We start from the raw sequence: 20542 nt of genomic DNA, 5'->3' as shown, positions 1-20542 counted from the left end.
TTTTAACCAGGTCTGTTTGAAGTTGTCTTGTATCTTGCTGTAGGTTACTGGAATTCATGTCTGGAGGTTTCATTGCTTTTTGCTGAACAGCTGCAGAACTTTTCGCAGTTGGTGTTTCTTCCTCACTTTTTGTAGCTGATTTTTTTTAGGTCTTCTGTATTTCTTTTCCTGGCATCCAGGCAGTACACTTAATAGCCAGTTACTAAAATTTACCCATAAACACAAGCCTACTGGCTTTCTGTTTCTGTTCACACGAGGAGAACTAGAATTAAGCTGATGTTCATCGTGCATACAGCTGCAGTAATCACAGATGGGTTCTCTGCCGTCAGACGGTTCCTCGGTCGGCCAAATTCCAAAGTCTAGGTCCGGCGTCGGTTGCTGTCGCCTTCTTTCCTGACGTCAGTGCGACAGGGGTATACAAGACACAGCCGACTCCATTTTCTTCAGTCTTTTTTGCCGCGCGGTGCCCAAAGCAGAAGCAGTTCGCAAGTGCCGGTCGGCCAGCTCCTGAAATTACAAAAATTTGGAAACCGAAGTCTTCTTTAAAGCTAAGTACCCCGTTGGGGAAACTTTTCTTGCCTCAGACCGATGTCAAAGTTAACAATTGTATTTCTTGTGGGAAGCAAATACCGCATAAGGATTTCCATTCCCTCTGCATACCTTGTTTAGGCCCAGACCACGACGTCTCTGGCTGTCACTTTTGCGCTACTTTCAATAAACGCACTATTAAGCGTCGGGCGGAGTTCGCCCAGCACTTTTTTGGTAAAGCTTTTGATTATAAAATGTCTGAGACCACGACTACCGTTTTGTCCAAAAAACGCAGGGACAAAGACCGACACGTGAGGGCCGCGGTCTCCACCGACACCACGTCAAAACCAGCTACATGTGGTCCGGTTCTCAGCGAGGCGCCTGACTACTGACGACACTTCTCTGGCAGTGTCTTCTGTAACAGAGACCGCAGGTGCCTCGGCCCATACCCAGACTACAGTTACCGAAGCCACTGTGAGTGTTGAGCCTCCTAATGTGGACAGGTCCACTTCCACCCATGGTGTCTTTAGACCCTCATCTTCCTTTTCCATAAAGGCATTTACTAAGTCCAAATCAGCCATGCATCCCAAGAGGCCTGTTGCACAGGGCCCATCTCCAGGCCCCATGCCTAAAAAGCAGATGCTAAAAATGGCTGAGGATTTAATTACTCTTATCAGGGGTTCCCACCCCCCTCCGGACAAGAGAACAAGAGTGGAGGAAGATTCTCCCTCTTCTGACCAGGGCTCCATTATTTCAGAACATTCTGTTGAGGAACACTCGTACTCCCCTTTTGAAGATTCTGATGCAGAGCAGTCCATTCCTTCGGTATCTCCCCCAGAGGATTTTTCTTTTGGGGAAACCTTGCATACCTTGAGGGAACACTTCCATTGGGAAGGCCAAGACTTTTCTGATTCCAAGAAAAGACTTGGGGAATTCCTGTTGCTACCTCAGCACAGACCTCTGGCGATACCTCCTGTCTTGGACATGATGTTTACTCGGAGGGTTGCCTTAATCCGGATTCCCTGCCTCCTGCCCCAGTCAAGCCTGATAGGTACTACAGAGTTCCTAACTCTCACCAATTTCTTTACAAAATCCATAATGCTGACCCTGAAACCATTTCTCAAGGCCCCAGGGGAATGAAGGCCTCTACTGCTAAGAATCCACTACCTTCCGAAAGAGAGTCTAGATCCTTAGAAAGGTGGGGAAAAAAGGTATATACCTCGGCCACCCTAGCCATGAGGGCCTTAAATTGTCAGTTCCATATGCTTAAATATCAGCAGTTTATCACAATTAAGGAATAAAATGTCACAACCTGAACAACCAGATTTGAAGGAGTGCAGGATATGATGCATAGTGCAGAACAAGTGGGTAAACACACCTTACAATGGGGCTATGATGCTCTAGAGGCCTCAAGTAGAGCTGCTGTTACAGGATCAGTCATTCGTAGACATGCCTGGCTTAGGGAACAAACCTTGCCTGATCGTGTTAAAGCTAAACTACTAGATGCTCCTTTACAAAAGGATGTATTTGGTACTAATGCTGAGGAGATACTATGGAAAATGGAAGAAAAAGCTAAATCTATGCAAACTGTCAAAGCTTTTCTACAGGTTCAACCACCACGTTTTAGCAGAAATTGGCCTTCAAAAAACTGGTCCTTTCCAGCCACGGACAAACCCCAAAGATGTAGATACAGGCGCACAAGGGGCAGAGGACAATCTCAAGGATCATATAGAGGCAGACAATGGCAAACTCCAGCACCAAGAGGTGGCAAAGACAGAGCACAATACAGGAAACAAAACCAATGACTTTCCCCTTTTCATGCCAAGCAAGTCTCAGTTGGCAGCACCCTTGGGAGGAAAGCTGGCATTATTTACAAGAAATTGGCATATCACAACAGACAAATGGATCCTGGACATCATAAACAGAGGCTACAGATTTCATTTTCACACTCTTCCAAAAATGAGAGGCATGCTGAACCTCCCACACAAAGGGCAGAGGCTCAAATACAAATTTCAAAGCTCATGGACATGAAAGCTATTCAAGAGGTACCTACTCACGAACAAGGTCAAGGTTTTTATTCCAGACTATTCCTGGTACCAAGGAAAGGAACCGACTGGAGACCCATTTTGGACTTATCCATCCTAAACACATTTCTACTCGTACCAAAGTTCAAGATGCTCACCTTACAGCAGCTTCTTCCCATGCTGGGCAAGGAGTTTTGGCTGGTAACATTGGACCTCAAGGAGGCATACCTGCATGTCCCAATCAGACAAAGCTGCAGAAGATACCTCAGATTTCTTGCAGGTTCAATCCACTATCAATTCTCTGCATTGCCCTTTGGCTTATCTACTGCGCCCAGAGTATTCACGAAATGCCTGGCATCAGTAATTGCCTACTGCAGACTTCAAGGGATGCAAATTTACCCTTATTTGGACGATTGCCTGATCCAAGCGGACAGCAAACGCATACTTCTGGAACATCTGGCTTATGTAACACGGTTATTGAATTCTCTGGGATACACAGTCAACAAAGAGAATTCCAGGCTAACACCATCTCAGAAAATAACTTTCCTGGTTGCCAACTTGGACACAAACACCCAGATGGCCTATCTTGCGCCAGAAAAACAGGGGCAACTAACTCAGTACTTCAAAATACTAGCAAATTGTACCAGGCTAACTGCAAGGAAAATCCTGCAGGCTCTGGGCTTCATGGCATCTTGCATTCTTCTAATCCCATGTGCAAAGTTGCGTATGAGGAAACTTCAATGGTACCTAAAAAAACCTATGGTCTCAACACAGCCACAGTTTGGAAACAATAATACCAATAATCCCATGTTTGCAACAGGAATTTCTATGGTGGGCCCAAGCATGCCAAACACAGGTCTACCATTCTGCAAGCCTCAAGCAAATCAAGTCATCACAACAGACACCTCAGACTACGCCTGGGGGCACACATGACAGACAGGTGCATTCAGGGCAAATGGTCCCAAAAGGAAAAGCACCTTCACATCAATCAAAAGGAAATGCTAGCAGTGGTAAATGCATTTACAGCTTTCAAGGACCTCCTGCATCCTGGGCAATTATTGATAAGAACAGACAACACCACAGTAATGTGGTACATAAACAAACAAGGAGGAACACATTCATACCCCCTGTGCAGGCTAGCCATGTCACTTTGGAACTTGGCTCTGGAATGGCAAATCGAACTTCAAGCACAGTACCTGCCAGAATTGGAAAACACGCTGGCAGACAATCTAAGCAGAAATATGACAGACCCACACGAATGGAAGTTTGCATCCTCACGTGTTTACAAAGATAATCCAAGCGTGGGGAAGGCCAGACATAGATCTCTTTACCTCCCACAGGAATCACCAATTGACAAAGTTCTGCTCAAGGACCTTCCATCCAAAGGCCTGGAGAGTGGACGCCCTTTCTTTCAGTTGTGCAGCACGGACAGTTTACGCCTTCCCACCTTTGCCTCTTCTGCCCAAGGTGCTCTTGAAAGCAAGAGCAGACAGACCGAAGATGATACTGATTGCTCCAGATTGGCCAAGACAACACTGGTAACCCACTCCTGAGGAGCCTAACACATACTTCTCCCTGGACCCTACCTCTAATGCCTCTTCTACTGACTCAGCACAGCTACAAAACTCTTCAGTCAGCTGAAAACACTCAATCTGGCTGCATGGAAAATTCCTTAACACCACAACAGACCCTACTCTCCAAAGAGGTACAGGATGTCATTTTGGAGGCCAGAAGGCCATCTACTAGAAAGGCTTACTCCGCAAAATGGAAACTGTTTTGCGCTTGGAATGAGAAAAAAGGCCAGGATCCTAGAAAACTGAATTTGCCTCAGACATTACAGTATCTAGCTGAGCTGTTGAACAGTGGACTTTCATTTTCCTCCATCAAAATTCATGCCTCAGCCATTTCTGCAGAATACAAAACTGATCCACCCTTATTTTCTTACCCACTCTTAAGACAGTTCCTCAGAGGGGCTAAGAATATAAGACCTCCAAGGAAGCAACCAATACCAGCCTGGGATCTTAATTACATTCTAGAAAAATTAACATTACCCCCCTTTGAACCAGCTGCCTCAACAGATTTGCAGTATTTGTCCTGGAAAACAGCTTTCCTTCTGGCCATTACCTCAGCTCGTAGGGTTTCGGAACTACAAGCCCTCATGGCTGTGCAGCCCTTTCTCATCTTCCATCAGGACAGGGTTTCCCTACGAACCAACCCGTCATTTATGCCTAAGGTAGTATCCAGGGTAGCTTTAAATCAGGCCATACGCTTATCTACCTTTTACCCCAATCCTCAAAACAAAGGGGAAAGGCTGCTACATTCCTTAGACATCCATAGACAGCTACGTTGCTATTTGGACAGAACAAAGCCTTTCAGGAAATCAGAACAACTGTTTGTGTCCTATGCTGTAGGAGCTCAAGGGAAGCCAATTTCCAAACAGACAATTTCAAAATGGATAGGCCAGTGCATACGGTTTTGTTACTCTCTTCATGGCAAATCTGTTCCTACAGGCATCAGATCCCACTCCACAAGGGCCACAGCTACCTCTACAGCCTTCCTCAGAGGAGTCCCTACCAAAGATATTTTGGAGGCAGCCACTTGGAGTTCTGTGCATACCTTCACAAAACACTACCACCTGCCTTTATACTCCAAAACTAGAGCAGGCTTTGCCACTGCTGTTGCAGGGCATTCTGGCTCTTCCCAGTTCCACCTAGTGCCTACCATCCTGTGCGTAGCTTTGGGATTCTACCCATCTGTGATTACTGCAGCTGTATGCACGATGAACATAGTACAGTTTTGTACCTACCATAAATGTAGATGTTAGAGTGCTAATACAGCTGCAGTACAGGCCTCCCTCCCTCCTTCCCCTCTTGGTAAAGGCCTAGTGGCTAAAACCTCCTCATACAACCTGATTGGGTTATCCTTCTATGGTGTATTTGGTTGCAACTACTGATTTTTGATTGTATTGCATTGCATGATTATATATATAATTTATGTATTGCCTTCCTTCTGGGGGCACCTGACATCTGGGGCAAGAAAGACTGAAGAAAATGGCGTCGGCTGTGTCTTGTATACCCCTGTCACACTGACGTCAGGAAAGAAGGCGACGGCAACAGACGCCGGACCTAGACTTTGGAATTCGGCCGACCGAGGACCCGCCTGATGGCAGAGAACCCATCTGTGATTACTGCAGCTGTATTAGCACTCGAACATCTACATTTATGGTAGGTACAAAACTGTACTGTACTCAGTGTGCAGCCATCTTGGAAGTCTAAATGTACCAATAGTTTTAAAAGAATTTTCTTCTTCCCTGTCTCCTGAAGGTAGGTCTTTGAATCATATTGTTGATAACTTGTTTCAGGTTTCTAAACATACCTTAAGTGTGTATGATTGTACCGGTACTGTTTCCAGGGCTTCTGCTTCCGCTACAGTTTTGAAGATCTGTCTAGGTATGTAATCAAAATTTATCAGGTGATTTAGTCAGACATTTTGAGTTCCCCTAGGGAGGTTTTTTTAGGCCCTCTGCCTTGCAGGTACTCGTGTAATGGGATGAGAGAGGTAAATTAATGAAGGGAGTTTCTGTTTTTTTTTTTTTCAGGTCCACAAGATATTCATTATATTGATCACCACTGCAGTTACCTTAGTTATATAGGTTATATTCTGACAAGAGTAATGCAGCAGGACAGCTTCCAAAGCTACTTCTGTGCAGTCAGTCAGCTTGAGTCAAGTTGACTAAAAAGACAGGTTTGGGTGCCAAGCCCCAGAGCTTTCCTGCTGTTGAGTGCTCCTATGGACTTTCGAGGATTGATGGTCAGTTTGTGCTTTCCCTTTGCTGGACAGAAGTTCCCTTTGAGGAAAAACCTTCTACGTTTAAAATGTTTTATTGTACTTTATTTTTAAGTTTTTCTTTTTAATGGGCTGTCAGAGGAGATTTGAATGCATTTTTAAATGGTAGTGCACTTTTTCTGGTCAGTTTAAAAGTTGTTTAAAGTAATTGAAAACCATTTTTTTCTGTACAGAAATTTTTACTTTTTGGGGCTGACAGTGTTGGAGATTTTTACTGTTTTATGTGAAAAAAGTGACTTTTACTGTTAATTTTTTTACTGGCTTTTGATGCTTGTTTTCCCTCGGAAAGAGGCGACATTTTTTGGCTTGACCATGGAACAAACTGCCAGTCCCATGGTCATTTTTTCTTCAACATAAGCAAATGTTAAGCAAACAGCCTTTGCCACCACAGCAGGTTATCATTTGCCTCAGCTGCAGTTAGGTGACTGCTGTAGCAATGGTTTGTTCCGCAGACTGCTCATGTTTTACCCCAGATCCCTCTGGTCTAGAACCTATAATGCAGTATGGATTGGGTGTTGGCAACATGCTGTGTGGCTGTCTGTGTCCCCTGTGGGCAAGGGAGAGCCACTGTTTTTGATCCTGGGAGAGGGCACAGGAAAAACTTCCTTGTCTACTTTGCTTTCTACGGAGACCCTATTGGAGGCTGGTATGGCTTTTGAGGTTTTGCAGAATACTAATACGTTCAGCAATCCAACATAAATAGTTCCATCAGTTGGCCAGTATTTTTTCCAAAATTTACCAACTAAGGAGAATGCATTTACTGGATGTTCATAGAAGGTGGCATTTCTCTTTGTATAGAACAGAAAAAAATTAGGAAAGCAGACCAATTGTTTATTTCCTTCTCTGGCCCAAAATTGGGAAAAAGTTTCTAAAATTTCTTTATCAAAATGGTTGACAAATTGCTTCTCCTTTGTCTATAATTGGGCGTTCCTCTCGTGCATCCTTTGAAAGCGCACTCCACTAGATATGTGGCTACTTCCACAATTTTCCAATCTTGGATGTCTGCGGATATTTGTGCAGCAGCAACTTGGGCAACTCTTTCTACCTTTATTACTAATTACAAATTGGATTTGGTCTTCAGAGGTAGGGCATCATTTGGTTCTGTGATGCTCAAGAATATCCTTTTTTGAGTCCATCCTGGATTCAAGTAGCTAGGGACACTGTCCCTTTTGTGAGGATAGAATGAAGATTGACAACAGTTAAAGAAGTTACATACTTACCATAACGTTCCATCTGTGTTATCTATCTTCTCACCCCTTCCCACCTACCCCAGTCCATGACTTCTGGAAGAAGCAGTTGCATGGCCTGAATGGATACATTTATATGTTTACATGACTTTGGATATGGCTTCCCATATTTGTCTGTCTTTTTTATATCTTATAGCAGCAAACAAGAACTGAGGTGTTTGGCAAGGTACACTGTGGGTAAGGCAGAAGCTCAAGAGATCTGGTAGCGGCAAGCTGTAGCATCAGCAGGGTTGGGTCTGACAGATTGGATCCAGACCCATTTTTGAGGAAAGAATGAAGAGCGGCAACACAGATGGAACATTATGGTAAGTACGTAACTTTTCTTTCTACCTAATCTTTTACTTAATTTCACTTGAGTCCAGAAAAGGATAATGCCTTGAGGTTGCCCTAGAACTCCGATAAGCAGAACCAGGCACACCATACACTTTCTCAATTGGCAGCTGCTGAGTTAACTTCCAGTTCTTCCCCAAATGAGTCTTGCTGGTTGTGTCATTCATGAATTTTGAATATCTACTGCATGTTTTTATCTTCTCGGCTTATGTTTTAAATCCAGGTTTTATTTCTGTAGCTGCAAGAATATTCACTGCTGTTTTGGAGGTACTTTGTGCTCTGATTTTGTAAATATTGTCTAGTAGCATGTGGGCATTTTCAACAAACGTTTGTTTTCTAGTAAATTTATCTAAGGAACTTGTCAGTGCATTTGTTTTATTTAATAGCTGTTCTGTCTGACCTTTTTGTTTTCTACCAGTCATTAAAAGTTAAGGACTCGTACGTAACTGGTTTGTCTTGCTGAATCAGTACAACATTTCCACATTGACTGGTATCTGCTTAGGATGTGACTGAGTTAATTGCATCAAAATATTGCAGCATGGGCATCTTAGTGTTTTGCAGTTCCAGTCTCTCTTGTTGTTTACTTTTTTTTTATACTGTTCCGCATATTTCAGTTGGGGAAATGCTGAAAAACTAACCTTATAACGTGGAATAAACCTTTTGCAAGTTAATACATCATACCCAAAACTTCATCCTGAGGAGGCATTTGTATTACAGTATTAATGTTTCTCATTAATTAATAAAAGATAGAGAACATGCTGGAGGGTAACAGATTGAGTTATTTGCCATGGATGACATAAAAAGAGCATATGATTTATGGAACACTAATCTCACCACATTATGGGAAGAAAAACTTATCCCTGAAAATCTTTATTTATGGAGCCCATGCCCATGTTTATCTTACTTTTTTGGAATACCAAAGCCACACGAACAGAGAAGACCCACCTTATAGACCGGTGGTAGCAAGTGGAGGTTCCCTTACTGAAGCCACAGCCATTTACCTTGATTACTTGCTGAAACCTCTAGCAGAAAAGAATAAGTCATACATAAGAGATTCGATGGATTTTTGAAGAAAATAAAAAACATTACAGTGGAAGCGGACAGTATTTTGGTAACTATTGATGTGGAATCCTTGTACACAGTGCTCCCTCACAATTACTGTAGAACAGCAGCTACAGAGTCTTTTAAGAAACATAATCAGGGTACACAGGCACAACTGCAAAAGTTAAGCAAGCCCATTAATCTTGTACTGGACTTCAATTTCTTTACTTTCAATGGCAAACACTACAAACAAAAAACTGGTATAGCAATGGGGGCTGCCTTGGCTCCCAGCATAGCTAACATAGCCCTGGGCAAATGGGAGGAGGACTTTGTGTTAAACACAGACTACATGCAGCATATCACATGCTATTTACGTTTTATTGGCTATGTCTTTATTGTGTGGGAAGGTGACACCTTGCAGCTTGGAGATTTTATCACTTACATCAAACAACCCCCCCTTCCTGAAGTTTACCTCTTCACATAGCTGTACTTCAACCACTTTCTTAGATATAGAAACAGACAACTGGTGCCAGAGCCATGGCCTCAAGCTAAATGCCAAAAAGTGTATAGTCATCCCCTTTGGCAAAAACAAAGTGCCCAAAAATTACCACATAGGTGGTAATCCATTAAGTACAGAAGAAGTAATTAGGAACCTGGGGACCCAAGTTGATAGCAGTCTCTCATTTGACAACCACGTGGCCAAAGTGGTTAAAAAAACATTTTATATAACCCACCTAATCATGAAGGGATTCACATCTAGATCAGGGGAGGTCATCGTGCCTCTTTACTCATCCCTCATCAGGCCCATAATTGAGTACAATGCCCCTTTTGGGATGTATCTTACCAGACACCTGCAGCAACTGGAAAGACCCCAAAAGTACCTCACCAAGAGGATCAAAGGGCTCAAACAGATGCCATATGCTGCCCGGTTAAAGAAACTCCAGCTCTACTCAGTGGCATACAGCCTGTTCAGAGGCGATCTGTGCCTGACGTATAAAGTCATGTCCAACCCAAAATTAATGGACATGCACCTCAGAAAATCCATATCCCATCGAGCTACGCACTTGAGTGACTTGAACCTCAGCACTGAAATAAATAGCACATGCTGGAGGGACAGATTCATAACCCAGAGGCTCCCTTCACTCGAATAAAATCCCAGTCCAGGTTAGGCAGAGTCCCTCATTTCCTCTCTTCAAGAGGAATCTTGATGAATGGATGGGCGATTGTAGGTTTACCCCGGGTATCACTTCTGTGTCAATGTTAGACAGCGGCACAGTATACTAACCTCGAAAAAGGGCATAGCAAAATAAATTTAAAATGGGTGGCGAAAGCCAAACACATTCTGGCTAGGCTTATAAATGCCCTAGGGCAGATAGCCTAGTATGAACCTATGAACCTATATGCAGATTTCCAAGGACACCAACAATAACAGAATCACCACTGATCTATGCAGAAACCAACGAGGGTTAACGTATTACTCCACAGTAAAATCTACATCCTACAAAAAACAAGTATAATGTAGTGAAATCCCAAGGCTCTAGATTAGCTCGAATTACCACAGAGATGGAACCATTTTTGAGAAATCTGAACAATTTAGAGAATGATTTTCTAGTGAGGCTGTGAAATTCAGATGTTAAAAAGCATCCTGGAACCCATTATAGAACTGAAAAGGACTGAAGCACCTTCACTCAACCTCCCAAGTAGAAAAATGTTAAGTAATCCTACAGAGAATAACAAATGCAAAAATAGCTGCATCTAGACATACACTTTGGATTATCACAGTATCAAAAATATTATTGAAGAATACTGGGACATTGTCACAGGAAGCCCTTTTCTGATTAAAATCTTAGGTGAAGCCCCATCATTTGTTTATAGGAAGACAAGGAATATTAGAAGTTTTGTTGAATTTAAACCTAGACCATGTGAGAAAAGCACTAAAAAGATGTGAAACTAATTGTACATTTTGTATATTTTATACAGCAAGGTGATAGTTTTTATTGCCCTTATTTAAAGAAGATCATTAAAACCAGTGCAGGGGGTGACTGTAACACTAAAAAAGTAATTTACAGGGCACAGTGCAATGAATGTGGTGCATTCTATGTGGGCAAGACTGTAAATAAACTCAAGCGAAGGATTTCATGTCATATGTCAGAAATCCGCTCTGGATGTAAAAATAATGCACTAGCCAAACACCTTTCTCCTCAGAAAAGACAGGTTTTAAGTTCCAGATCCTGGATCGCATAGACATGGGTGATCTTGAAGGAGACATCCCGAATATTCTGGAGAAACATGAACTCATGTGGCAATTAAAGCTGAACTCTTAGAAAGCCTGGACTAAACTACTACTGTTCAATTAAAAGTGCACTGGAAATTAGAAAATTGCCACATTGTTTACATGACTAATTGTATTTTTTTTTATTTTTTTCTACAAATTGGTTTTAAATACCATTTTAAATCATTTGAAATTTAAGTGTATATTTTGTTTCCATCATCATACATATATATATATTTTTTTTTTTGGTTCTCTTTTTTCCACTTTATTCAAAATGATGGTAATAACAATACTAACTAATTATACAATTATATAGGTTTTTAAGGTTCTTGTACACAGACCTGAAGAAGTCTAGAAGGACGAAAGCGATCTTTAACAATAGGTTATGAAAATAGAAACTGATTTTTACATGCAAAATGTGTATATATATTTATATATAATTTTTGATCGCAAAATGAAATAAGGTTGATATATTTCCAGCCATGTAGTATATTGCCTTGTATAAAATCACAGACTTAATAATCTGCTTAATTTGGTTAAATAAGATGTACCAGTAAAGTACATTAGGGCTATATATTATGACAGCTACTAGGTAGGGCAGGACCAGCTCGAATGTCACACTGACGGGGGAAGGGATGTCAATCTAACATGTGTACCAATAACACTTTGTTTTACAGCACAATAAACCACTCCCATGCCTGATAAAAAGTATATATATATTTAGAAAGCTTGTGAGGAAATTACTCTATTTTTGTTTTACTTGGATCGCTTGTCTGTGTACTTAAAGGATTTTCGACTGGAAACAGACTGCCTGCCTTGCTTGGATTACTTTCGAATACTTAGTAATGCTGTAGAATTATATATTTTCTATCATTACTTTTTGACTTGAGTTTACGTTCGCTACTTCTACTATTGTCTGATCTGATTAATGTACAGTGATTAACTAGAAATATATGGACTGAAAATCTTCCACACAAGTTTCTTACACTGTTTTTGTTTTTAGACCCACTGCACTTTAGTGGGTTGTTTTGAGACTTCGGGGATACCACGGAGATTGCTTTTATATATATATATATATATATATATATATATATATATATATATATATATATATATATATACAGTATTAATGTTTCAAACATTCAAATGTTATTTATGGACATGATCCATATATCTGAACTCTTTAACTGTAAATGTTATACTGTCACTCACCTTGAGGTAGTTTTCTCAGATTTTTCTGTAACTGTGTATTTCCATATGGTCACATTCCAGTATGAGTAATATTAGATAACACTGTCGAGCTGTGTAGTGTCACACCTCTAGTAGTCTATGCATATCCTTAGCTTAGCACATTAGACCAAGCATGTAGATAAGTGAACAGTGTATGCTGTTAAACATACAAATGGGTAGGTTATCAGTAAAAAAAAAAAGTAGTCTTCACAGTAAGTGCATTTGGTTTTCACATCAGTAATATATTATAATGCATTCAAGCCAATAGTTTTCGTAAAATTTTACAAACCAATTTTCTTATTTTGAAAAAACGTACAGCCTTTATATACTGTCCCCCCCCCCAAAAAAAAAAAAAAAAAAAAACTCAGAAGTATTGTAAATGTTCTGTATTGTATCCCTTTGATATGTAGAAACATTTACTTTTTGTGGCTTCTTGATAAATTACTCTACTTGTTTACGATTTCTGATTACTCCTACTTCTGAATACAAAGTGTTAGCAGTTAAGACATGAGATTGCATGCTGCCAGTTTTTATCAGTATTTCTCAGACAATGTGATACAAATGTAAACTTGTGATACAGGATAAAAATGCCGCTGTTTTCTAAGTTGTATATTTTACTGTCCATTTGGTTAACACCGTTTGCTAAATAAGGGTGTAAAAGGTTTTGACCATTGTGTACACACACAGGATCCATATGTTAGCATAGTAGTAGAGCTAATAGGATAATAAATTTAAGAAGGGTGAAGGAAAACAGAGTATATCAAAACTGGGGAGTATGAGCTTTTGGCCACCAACCACCCCTCATCAGAAGATGTGAAGCCATGGCATGTATCATTGAGGAATGTCCTCTTCCCAGATGTTCTTCGTGTTTCACAGTTGCAGTCATTACATTTGGGCTGTCTGCTTGCAGGTAGCCCTCAGTCGGCCTGATTAACAGTTTTGGGTCCTGCATCGGTTGCTGTCCCTTCTTCCATGATGTCAGGTCGTCACGGGTATAAAGCATGCAGCCGACGCCATTACATCAGTCTGTCTTGCCGTGCGGTGCCTGAAGCAGAAGCAGTTCACAAGTGCTGGTCGGCCGACTCCTGAAATTCTCATTTTCGAGTTTCAGAACCGAAGACTTAAACTAAAGCCAAGTACCCCATTGGGGAAACTTTTTTTTTTACAGATGTCAGTAAACGTTAATTGCATTACTTGTGGAAAACAAATTCTTCAAAGATTTTCTTTCATACTGTATTCCTTGCCTAGGCCCTGACCAACAACGTACCTTGCTGTCAGTTTTGTGCTTGATTTAATCAGCGCACTATCAGTCTGTATATTTTCGCCTCTGTTTCAGTTCTCTGTTTAATTATCCAGAAATGCCAGTTAGCCATCCAGTTACCAGATTTCTGAAAAAACGCAAAGATAAAGACAGAGACAGGCCGTCTGGGCCCAAAACTGCCTACGACGCTTCTCCTAAGCCAGTCGCCAGTTTGCCAGTACTCAGTGAGGTACTTTCGCAGCCCCTGATACCTGCTACTTCTGATTCGCAGGCCTCTACCAAGACCCATTCTGAGTCCGGTATGCCGTGAGAGGCTTCAACTATGGAACCCGCAGATGTCTCTACCTTGGATGGGTCCGGAGCCGCTTTGCAGGCACTGGCTTCTGAGGGTGTATTCAGGCCTACGGACTGTCATATTAAATCACAAAGCAGGCTGGTGTTACAAGAAACAAGGATAAAATTTATTCTTAAGCTCTTGCGTCACAGATTACAGTTTACTTCTGAAAAGTGTGCCTCCACCCCACTCCTTAAATACTCATTACAAACACATTTCAAACCAATTTGTAAAAAAAAAAAAAAAAGGGCATTTAAAGGTACAGACTCCCTGTTTGTTCTACAATTATACATGCAAGATAAAAACTAACTAAAACATGATTCAACATGTACTTTAAACTTAGTATTTTGACGAAATATAAAGTGAACAATTGAATAAAAAAATCAACAATTAGATGAAAAAATCAACAATTAGATATAAATTCAGCTTTTAACCTCAAAAAGTTGGTTATTGAAACCATTTCATTCAACCCTGGAAAAATATTGGTGTTGACCCTGAATTGCCTTAACAGTTCTTTGTATTCAAGCCAGTAAATCCATAGGACATCCTCTCTCATCCATAGTCAGCTGTTCAAGAACTGTGAATTTAAAATTGTGACCTGGGTGGGTATTGACGTGCTTGGCCAGTAAATTTTTTAGGTTCATTTTCCTAATGTCATATAAATGCTGGTAAATACGTGTATGAAAGGCATTTTTGGTCTTGCCTATATAAAAACAGGCACACTTCTGACAAGTACCAGCATATACGACATTCTTACTGTTAGTTGTATTTATACTGAAATTTCACCCATCCATATCCATCAAGAAAAACACCGTCACCTTCCAAAATATACTTGCAGTGAGTACACTGCTTGCATTTGGACATTCTCCCTAATGCTCCAGCCGTATTGACACCTTTCCTCCTCTCTGATATTTTTAACACTGGTGTCCTTTCTGAAAACTACCACAGGGGCTTTCCCTACTCTCTGTTATGGCATTGTCTCCTGCCAAAATAAACCAGTTCTTGTAGACAATGTCCCGAATCAGTGGGAACTGAGGGGTGTAAGTTAATATAAAACCATGGCGAAAACGACCAGAGGATGAATCCCTGCTCTGCAAAGGAGCACACAGTCTGGAGATGTCAGTCCCTAGTAAGGGATAAAAATGTCCCTAAAGTCTCTTCCTAGTCATTTCATCAAGAAGAGGTAACACAAATTGCTCAGGATAACCTCTTTGTACCAACATATTCAATAAAGCTTCCCTTTCTGCATAAAAATTGATCCTGCTAGTCATGCGAGCCAACCTCACTCCCTGCCCCTTAACCAGGGAGCGTTTGATGTACAGGATGCCTGCTCTCATAATGAAGGGAGTTTGAATAGGTTGGTTTTCTATATATGGTAGAATAAAATTGTGCAAAGGTATAATCCTTGCTAATCTTGATGTCCAGGTAATTGATGGAATCGACATGAGTTTCCATAGTGAATTCCAGAAATGTAGTGCTAGAATTGAGGAACAAACAAAATCATCCAACTGGTCGTGGTTACCTTTCCATAAAATCAGGATGTCATCAAGGTAACGTCCATAAAACTTAAACCATGACATCCCTGTAGATGGAAAAACTATGGAAAGTTCCCACTGAGTCAGGACTATTGGCAAAAACTGGGGCACAAGCTGCACCCATAGCCACATCTGTACTCTGAACAATTGACCCTCCTAGATTACAAAACTGTTCTCCAAAACAAGTTCCATCAAATTTCTGAGAGTCAAAATTTTGGTATGTGAAAAAGTGGTATGCTGACATAAAAAATCATAAAACATATCCACTCTTGTGTGAGGTATTACAGTAAATAAATCCTTCACGTCTATAGTGGAAAAAATGTCATTGCCAAAGTATTCTGTTTTATTTTTTTGAGACAATCCTAGGAGTCCCCGATATGTGAAAAAGAACTTAAACAGTTCTTTAACAGTATGTCTAAGAACTTAGCTATTGGGAGTGTCTTGGATCCTTTTGCATCCACAATTGGTCTTAAGGGTGGGTGCGAGATATTCTTGTGGATCTTAGGGATCCCAGAAATAGTGGGAATCCTCGGGTGCTTTTGCGTACAGTAGTTGAATTCTACTTCTGAAATTTGGTTGCTCAAAAGTAAATGCATGAGGGCCATACAAACATGACTATGCAATATTAAGCTCATTCTGGGGAAACCTGCTGGTACCCTTCCCCCAATAAGTGACAACATACTGTTAGAGTATCTCTCTTGGTCCATAACCACTAATCATCCCCCTTTGTCTGGTTTCATGACCCGGATGGTTTTGTTTGATATACTATTGAATAAGGAGGGTTTCCTTCTGAGTAAGGTTATGTGGTATGGTGCAAGATTTTTTTCCTAGCGTCTCTGATGTCATTCGAGCATATACTTTGAAATGGCTGAATTGAAGGACATAAAGGGGATTTGCTACACTGGCTTTTCTACATGTCTCAGCAGTATTGTATACCTGATTGCCGTCACCCAGAGTCTCATTAAAATTCAATTTCCTGGTAAACAGCATTAAGTCAAGCAATGTTTTTTTCTAAATTAAATTTCTTCAAAGGCACAAAATTAAGGCCCTTCTGAAAGAGGTTGGCCCATTCTTTAGTAACCAGGGTTCTGCTCAAATTGTAAATTTTGAAGTCATGATGGTCATTTCCAATGATTTCCACTTTGCCATTCTTACTATCAGATGACAAACTGGTATTCAGTGCCAGTTCTCCCGTCTCCAGATAGTATGAATATTTTTCCAGGGTTGAATGAAATGGTTTCAATAACCAACTTTTTGAGGTTAAAAGCTGATTTTTTTTTTATCTAATTGTTGATTTTTTTCATCTAATTGTTGATTTTTTTTTAATTCAATTGTTCACTTTATATTTCGTCAAAATACTAAGTTTAAAGTACATGTTGAATCATGTTTTATAGTTTATTTTGCATGTATAATTGTGGAGCAAACTGAGTCTGTACCTTTAAATGCCTATGTTTTTTTTACAAATTGGTTTGGAATGTGTTTGTAATGAGTATTTAAGGAGTGGGGTCGAGGCACTCTGTTTTTTTTCTGAAGTCAACTGTAATCTGACACGAAGGCGCTTAAGAATAAATTTTATCCTTGTTTCTTGTAACACCAGCCTGCTTTGTGATTTCTCAGTTTGTGTTACTTGGTGGACTCGTATTAAACAGACGCCTCCTTCACTTAGGCCTAAATCTCGAACCATGCCTAAAAAAATGACGCCTAGGCCACATGCTCAGGCCTCTATGCCTAAAAAACAAAGAATGGCTGAAGATTTAATAGCTCTAATCAGGGGTAGCCAAACCCCCCCCCCCCCCTTTCTAAGAGGCCTAGGAAGCCAACCCCCCTTTCTAAGAGGCCTAGGACTTAAGTTGTTTATGAATCTTCTGACCAGTAGTCTATTTTTTCTGATTCTTCTGATCTGGATTTGCCCTTATCTACTTATGAGGATTTTGATACATAGTACTCCATTCCCTCTGCTTCCCCTCCAGAGGATTTTACTTTTGGGGAAACCTCGCATACTCTATGGGAGCATTTCCACAGGGAAAGCCAGGATTTTTCTGATTCAAAAAAGAGGCTTGGGGATTTCTAACTCCTACCTCAGCATAGGCCTTTAGCTATTCCTGCTGCACAGGACATTGTTCATGATGCTTTTTCGGAATCTAGTTTGGCCCCTGATTCCTTTCCTCCTGTTCCCAGAAAACCTGACTGATATTACAGGGTCCCTGAGTCACACAAGTTCCTTTTTAAAACTCCTGTTACGGATCCATATACTATTTCACAGGGGCCCAAGGGCATTAAGGCTTCTACTGCTAAAACTCCTACCCCTTCTGATAGAGACTCTTAGGACGTTGGATAGATGGGGTAAGAAGGTTTACACTTCTGCATCCTTGGCCATTGGGGCTTTAAACCGCCAGTTTCATATGTTAAAGTATCCGCAACACGTTATGGGATTGCTTAAACAGAAAATTATGTTGATTCCTAACTGTGTGGAAAATAAAGAATTACAGGATTTAATGCATTCTGCTGAACAAGTTGGAAAGCATACTTTGCAATGTGGTTTTGATTCATTAGAGGCCTCTTGCAGGGCTGCTGTTACTGGGTCTGTGCTCAGAAGGTATGCTTGGCTAAAGGAGCAATCCTTGTCTGATCATGTTAAAGCTCAATTGTTGGATGCTCCCTGAAATCAGGACCGCCTGTTTGGCAACAAGGCTGAGGAAGTTCTTAAGATGGAAGATGAAGCTAAATCTATGCAAACTGTTAATTTCTTACAAGTTCAGCCTCCTAGATTTAGTAGGCACTGGCCCTCTAAGAATTTGTCCTTTCCAGCCCCTTCCAGGTCTTAAGCCAAACCCAGACACAGCAAAAGCCCCAGGCTTGTGTCTCAGGGGACACACAGGACTAAGCAGTGGGGGGGGGGCTCCACTTCCAAATCTGGGAGTAATAAGACCCCCCCCCCATGGTAAACTGTCTCAGTGACTTCCATTTAAAATTTCCAAGTACTTATTTATTAACTGACTGCCCCTTTGGGGGGGGGGGGGTAGAGATTGCTCTTCATGCAAAGAACTGGGAACTCATTACTCAAGACAGATGGGTTTTAAATAGTGTCCCAGGGATACAGATTTCACTTCCACACGTTGCCAACACCAAGCGGGTGGCCGGACCTACCCCCAAATCAGTGGGCAGAGGCCCAAAAACAAGTATTTTCTCTCAAGCATGGGGGGCTATTCAACAGGTACCGGAAGAGGAAAAGGGACAAGGTTTCTACTAGAGACCTTTCCTGGTACCCAGAAAAAACAATTCATGGCGTGCTATTCTGGACCTGTCTACTCTAAACACCTTTTTGGAAATTCCAAAATTCAAGATTCTGACACTCCAGTTACTTCCTATGCTAGGCAAAGATGCCTGGTTGGCAACGCTCGATTTAAAAGCATACCTGCACATCCCATTCGGGGAATCTTGCAGAAAATACCTACGCTTCAACGCAGGCTACACGGACCATTAGTTCTCTGCACTGCCCGTTGGCTTATCTACTGCACCCAGGGTATTCACAAAGTGCCTAGCTCCAGTTGCATTTTGCAGGCAAAGAAATTTTCAAGTATACCCATACCTGGACGATTGCCTAATTCAGGCAGAAAGCCAGGACATACTTTTGAATTGTCTGGCCTTTGTGCAAAGGGTTCTAACTTGTCTGGAGTACACCATAAAAAAAATAAATTACACCTGGTACCCTGCCAACAAATTATATTCCTGGGAGCAAGCTTGAATACAACTTCCCAGGTGGCTTAACTCACACCAGAGAAACAAATTCATTTGACAACCTACTTCAAGTGGCCACAAAAAACGTGCTATCTGCAAGGCAAATTCTGCAAGCCTTGGGGTTCATGGCTTCCTGCATTCTTCTAATTCCATATTCAAGACTGCATATGAGGAAACTACAGTGGTATCTAAAAAGCCTATGGTGTCAAAATTCTCAAGATCTAGAAGCAATGATTCCTATCTTACCTTGCCTACGCCTAGAATTCCTTCGGTGGGCAGAGGCCTGCCACCAAAACAAGGGACTACCTTTCACACCACCCTCTGCCGCCCAAACCCTAACAGAAGCATCAGACTATGCATGGGGAGGGCTCACCTGTTAGGGAAGTGTATTCAGGGCAAATGGAACCCAAGTCAAATGCACCTGCATATCAATCAAAAGAAATGTTAGCTGTAAAGAATGCTCTGACAACCTTCAAGGACCGCATTCTTCCAGGACAACTTATGGTAAAGACTGACAACACCACTGTTGTGTGGTACATAAACAAGCATGGGGGCACACATTCTTACCCCCTCTGCAGACTAGCCATGGCATTGTGGAACACAGCCTTGAGCTACCAAGTGCACCTACAAGCTCAATTCCTGCCAGGAAAGTTTAAATACACTGGCAGACGGACTAAGCAGAAATCTCATGGACCCACACGAGTGGAAACTGGAACCAAGGATTTTCAACATGTTGACAAGCAAATGGGGAAGCCCAGATATAGACCTGTTTGCCTCTCCCCAGAACTACTAATTGGACAGATTTTGCACAAGGGCTCCCCCACATGCAAGCTTGGAAAATGGATGCTCTGTCCTTCAGCTGGAAAAACCTATCAGTATATTCCCCCCGCCTCTGCTTTCCAAAGTACTACTAAAAAAATCAAACAAGGCAAACGAAGGATGATTTTGATTGCTCCAGACTGGCCATGCCAATACTGGTACCCCCTCCTGCGCAGTGTATCATGGTTATCCACATGGCACCTGCCTCAGACTCATTCCCTGTTGTGTCAGCAGGAAAACCAGATTCTGCACCCTCCGCTTTTAACACTGAACCTTGAAGCCTGACTAATTACATAATCTCTCCTCTACCATCCCTTGGTAAACCTGTGATGGATAT

Source organism: Protopterus annectens, chromosome 9.part0 (genome assembly GCF_019279795.1).
Source record: "Protopterus annectens isolate FY-2018-M chromosome 9.part0, PAN1.0, whole genome shotgun sequence".
NCBI classification, from domain to species: domain Eukaryota; kingdom Metazoa; phylum Chordata; order Ceratodontiformes; family Protopteridae; genus Protopterus; species Protopterus annectens.
This window is presented reverse-complemented; position numbering follows the sequence as displayed.